The sequence below is a fragment of the Macadamia integrifolia genome, unplaced genomic scaffold, assembly GCF_013358625.1.
Source record: "Macadamia integrifolia cultivar HAES 741 unplaced genomic scaffold, SCU_Mint_v3 scaffold_197A, whole genome shotgun sequence".
In the NCBI taxonomy this organism is placed as follows: domain Eukaryota; kingdom Viridiplantae; phylum Streptophyta; class Magnoliopsida; order Proteales; family Proteaceae; genus Macadamia; species Macadamia integrifolia.
The window spans coordinates 294,926-300,520 of record NW_024870638.1 but is presented as its reverse complement, the minus strand read 5'-3'; the positions used below and the strand labels follow the sequence as shown (position 1 = coordinate 300,520).

Here is a 5,595-nt window from a genome sequence, read left to right as displayed (position 1 = left end):
CGCCCAATAATCCTTAAGGCCTTGAAAATATAAAACCTGCAAAAAAAGAGTAAAACCCAAGGTAGCTCCATTCTAAATATGTAAAATGCATGTTTTACTACCCTAGATTTCACACATTAATGAGCTCATCAGAATTAAACCTTCGGTTGGGTTATATACATGTTGAGCCTTTGGTCCAATGGCTTTTCTTTGTGACAGGATACTTTAACAGGCCTAAAATATAGGTAGGAGGGATGAATACGGGAATTACTTCATTAGTTTAGTTTTGAGTATTTATTCTTATTGGGGAAAAGAAAGCTGCCTGGTCGTGTGCCCCTGCACCAGAAAGATGACAACTACATTGGCCCATATCCACCAGAATAAAGAAAGATTGGTCTGGTTTGCAACTGAATCTAGGTTACATTAAATTCCATGGTGGTTTTTGGGTCTATTGGCCACAAATTGTTGTTGCCGCTTGCTATTTAGTTGATAAAATCACTAAGCCTCAACAGGAAAAAGTAGTGGGGTTGGAAAGAGTGAGTTCATGCAACATCATATTTGATCAATTGACAATGTGAAAAACAAAATATCAGAAATCAGTCCGACTAATTTCCTACATAGAATAGTCAATTTCTTTCTATTCATCATGCAACTGAAGCTAATTCTTTCAACCATGTGCTCCAAGGGAATAGCCATAACAAGGTCCAGTGTGATGTGACAAGGACACTTCAATTTCAAAAACTGTCATATCGGACACCTCACAACCATGTAAATGTTGGCCGCTGAGCCTTCTGCTCTCCATGCAAACCTCTACAGTCTTCAATGTTGCGACACCCAATCAGTTCTCAACCAATTCTCATGACCAGGTCACTGGGCCAACAGTTCAATCAACCAACAAGACCAATCAACTTGTTCAAAACACACTTTGACCTCAATGGAATATTTCAAGAAGTAAAGAGCAGGTTGGGTGGGAATCTACTTGTTTTGCGGAATGCCACTCTGGGCTCAAAAAAAAAAGGAGCAAGTTGGGCGGGAATCTACTTGTTTTGCGGAATGCCACTCTGGGCTGAGTAAGCAAGAAATCAGGGTCAAACAGTTTTTACACCAAATGCAATGTTGGATCCCACCTATCTGCATTGAACAGATACCTGCACTGTCCTTTACCTAGGCTGGAAATTGCCAGTTACACTGATTTTGGCATGAGTTCAACAAGCAGAAGGGAATATTTTCATAGGCAACTATCTCATGCATATTTTACCCTACATACAAACTGTATAAGATATGTCAAGCCACAACACATGTAATAATATCACAAAGCAAGAATTCTAGTAATATAAAAAGGCAAACAAAATGTGATCATTACTGCAGGGCAATAAGCTTCCGTCTTTTGAGAGCATCAATATCCTCTTGATCAACAATCTGGAGTAACAATGAAGTTATCAATCATAAGAAAAATAAAGTCAATTATAAATGGTAGTCAAATGACTCAAATCATCTACCAAAAAAGTACAGGCAACCTAGGAATCTTACAGGAGGCAGTTCAGTTTGCAGCCCAAAAGGGCTCCACCTCATTCTCTTTTCATGTGGGAGGTTCAGCTGAACAGCCATATGCCTCTTTCTTAGGCAGTTTTGGAAAATATTTACAACCTCAAATGCCAATAATTAGCATTACCAGGACACAATTCCAATGGACAATGAGATAAAGAGCAGACGTTGGTGTAAGAATTATCACACGGATGATCCACCAATTGGACTGCAACTGCCACCCCATCCCTCCTAGTGAAGTGACCAAAACCATGGGGAAAGGGATGTCAGAACTCAGAAGAAGGCTGAGAAATTACCCAGAAACCTTGTCCATACACCGATGAGATGATATTCCTTACAAACATATCTGGCTATACTATGTATAGAAAGAGCCATAAAATTGTCAAGGCATTAAACACTGGAAATAGAAATGCCTTGTCTCCTCCAGAATCAGCACAGAATAGGAATTCATGTCTAATTTATGGGAACATCTTTATTAGACATTTTTTTAATGAATTTGAGATGTTCCTATAATAGAGCACTTAAATAATTCATTTACTGCTCAGGATCCAACTAATTGATATACAGCAAGGGTCTTCCTTGGGCGGGAAAAGGGGGGGGGGGGGGACACACCTCTCCTTCTTGTATCTGCAGAAGCAAATCTTTGACTCGATCCTCAACGTTTTGAACCTACATGATAGATATGAGAACCAAGGATTTAAATATCGGTATCGAGGATATCGTATCGGAAAGGGTGACTTTAAGAGACGTATCGTATCAAAGAGACGCAAGATACACTAAAGATACACATGAAAATGGTCAAGAAATGCATAGAAAGGCAAAATACAGTTTTAAAGCATAAAATGCTATAAATAAGCAATATGTAAAACAAATGAAGTATAAGAAGAACAAAGTAAGACGGAAAATAAAATTGTATTCAATTGATTATGTATCAAGGATGAGGTTTCCCTTGCCTCAAGAACTTCTAGAGTAGGAGCTTACTCACAGTAGAACACAACATGAAGCAACTGTCATCCAATTTGGCTATTTTAAACCAAATCCCATCCATAGATTAACATAATTCAAGTGAGCTAATTTGCAAGCTTAGAGCCTTTTCCAAATTCACTTTTAACAAAATGCCAGCCATCCTCCCTCAACATTTAGTTATTTACATCCATTGGCAATATTGTCCCAATCCAATATTCGGTGCCCTTTGACAAAAGCCACTTGAGCCAAGGAAATTAGAGATCTTAAAATTGTTCACTTCTGTATGATGATCAGGGGGGCAATGAAAGGGGAATTGACACTATAGAATCACATAAAATTTTGGAAGAGCATTCTACAGAGCCTACAATCTAGATTATCCATGAAATGTTTTCTTGTACAAATTTGTTCATTATTAAGTTTTTTTTTTTTTCGTCCGTTTGTTTTGATAAGTGTACCTTTGAAAGTTCCAAGTTAATGAGTAAGTCTTGTCATATTTATAACCCTAATGTAAAATACAAAAAATAAAAAAAGAATCTTTAATTAGGACAATACCCAAAAAGATACAGAAACAACAGAACAGGATTCTAAAAGTGTGCTATTCTACGAACATCCCTTCACGTAAGGTATTGAAAATTTTTAAATGCTTGAACTCATAAAACAGTTAAAAAAAGAAGCAGCAAGACCCAGTCAGTAGGTGCACACATATGTTAAAAATGAAAATGAGAAATCCACAAGTTCCAGGTTATGTCACCTTTCTGGAAACTAGCTGCTTCCCCATCTCCACCCATTTATTCTTTATGGCCTGGGCACAACCTATTTTGTAAACTGATGCTTCCACCTTTTTCTGCATCCACGGAAACCAGTTCATTCTCAATACTGATAAAAACAGAAATATCAATTGACCAAAAGTTCATCACTGGAATTGATATAAAATGGATAACGATTTTTTTTGAAGACAGCAGTATGGCAAAATCTAGCGCACTCGTTGGTTTTTAGTGAGAAGAGTCAAAACCTGTAATTCTTCTCGAGAAATGCCCTCCGGCGGTATGGCCAAGAAGAGCTGCACTTCGGGTGATCCCTCCACGGTATATGACTTTCCTTCATCACTAAGTACCCACTTCTCCCTCCTAATGTCCTGTATTAATCTCACAAATATATATATATATATATATATATATATTCGTCCATTTTAGAGTCAAATACACAAGTAAAGAGTTTCCGTTGTACTCAATGAAAGCTTGCAGGATTCTAGCGAAGTGAGAAATCGATGGAACAACCACCGCCACTGAAAATAATAAATAATTCGTTTGATTCAAATGCTGGTGGAAAACTGATAGAGTTGTGAGAAGCACCTGAGCATCAACTAGTCTGAAACCGTGGAGACTCTTGATGACGTTGATAATTTCGTTATGATCGATTCCACGTCGGTAGCGAATTGGCCTGAATCTGATATCTTCTCGTTTGATTCCAGGAACCCTAGAATTGCATCTTCCGCCATTGCTGTCGCTCTGGATTGGTGTCTAGCCCTCTTTGAAAGGAAAGCCCTTCCACTTCGAAGCTCGACCAGCACTGTAATGCGGGAGATTGGAGTGTACAGTACAGAGGGACGTGGGGTTTATCAAGATGTGTGGCCTCTGCGTGTGTCAGTTTGTGAGAGGACGAAGATTGTAATATGCCGGTGCGGGTCAGGTTAGATCACGATCCACCTGAACTGGGATAAAGATCCTCTGCGGATACCTCAACTGGCGGAGAGCGGCAGTGAGGCCTCGATGGTTGACACTTGGCAAAATGATATCCTATGGCTAAATTTAAAAGAGCTCTCAAACGATCGGACTTTGATCCTTTGTGGCGCAACAAAGCATTTGATGTGCATCCAACATACAGAAATGCCTTGAGTTGCATGTGACTACTTTGAGCTCTGTGTCTAAATGTTTTTAATTGTTGGATGTGTGTTGCGCCCGAGAGGAATTCAATCCCTGACGACCCACCCAAAATTAGAGTTGAAGAATGTTGTAGACATTGTATTAAAAGGAAGTCTTTGACATGCTGAAGGCTTGACCAGGGCATAAAGCTCCACGTGACAAGAGATATTTGTGGATAGAGTGGTAGAGAGAATGTTACTAAGTTATGGGGCAATGCCATTTAGAAGCGAAATAATGAGACCATTGGAGGATAGCATGGCTGAGAAGATGCTTGAAACAGAGATCAAGGAGGGAGGCTCCATTGTCGTGGATGTTGACCAAGGAGTTTTACTCCTTGACCTCTTCCATTAGTTCCTCTCTACCCTGCATCTAATGCTGGTCTCCCAATTTTATTTAGTATAATCTATTGTCTACATGTCTTTTCTTTATTGTCCAACTGGGTAGAATATTGGGCAATTAATATGTGATATGTAAACAAACTAAGCGTAATAGAGATGAGAATGTTAAGATGGATATCCAGGAAAACAATGAAAGATAAAATAATGAATGAACGTATTATAGTGGATTTGGGAGTTGTCCCAATCCTGGATAAAGTTGGAGAAAGCCATTTGAGGTAGTATGATCATGTCCAAAGGAAGCCAACAGATGCCTCTACATGGAGAAGTGATCTGATCCAGATTGAAGGATCTAAAAAAAATAGGGGTAGGCAAAAAATGACCATAGGGGAGGTTGTGAAAAAAGATATGCTCAGTTTAGGTATGGTCCCTAGTATGATCTCGAATAGAGTGGATTTGGGGGTTAGGATTCATGCAGCGAAACCCATCTAGCTGTGTTCTACTTCATTACAATTCTTGTCTTTTGCTCCCTCTACCATTTTCCTTTCCTCTTCTTTGCCCATACTTGAATCCATCTAACCGTTATTATTGTTCTCGTACTTTCTTGGACTTTTTTTTGTGTGAAGAAAAGATCTTGTGAAGTTGTGCTAGGGTAGTCAAGTGCCTTTTATTTTCTTTCCTCCCCAAGCGTATAACTTTATTTGACTATTGACAGTTTACAAAAAAAAAATACTGTTTCACTCTTGCAGTAACTGTATTCATCTCATAGGATGATATAATGGCAAAGAATAAATCAAAACACTAGAAACTCAAAAGAGAGAGGAAAGCCCTGAACCTTGAAAACTCCC

The 5,595-nt window shown here is 38.8% G+C and overlaps 1 long non-coding RNA gene across 1 annotated transcript; it reads right to left on the bottom strand.

Annotated features, from left to right (window-relative positions):
* Positions 1-4,168, bottom strand: LOC122071207. The gene is made up of 5 exons (XR_006138099.1): positions 3,843-4,168; positions 3,503-3,625; positions 3,242-3,334; positions 2,137-2,193; positions 1-1,398 (listed from the first exon to the last, which is right to left on the bottom strand). It is a non-coding gene; the product is annotated as an uncharacterized LOC122071207 (long non-coding RNA).
* Between the last annotated feature and the right edge of the window lie 1,427 nt (positions 4,169-5,595).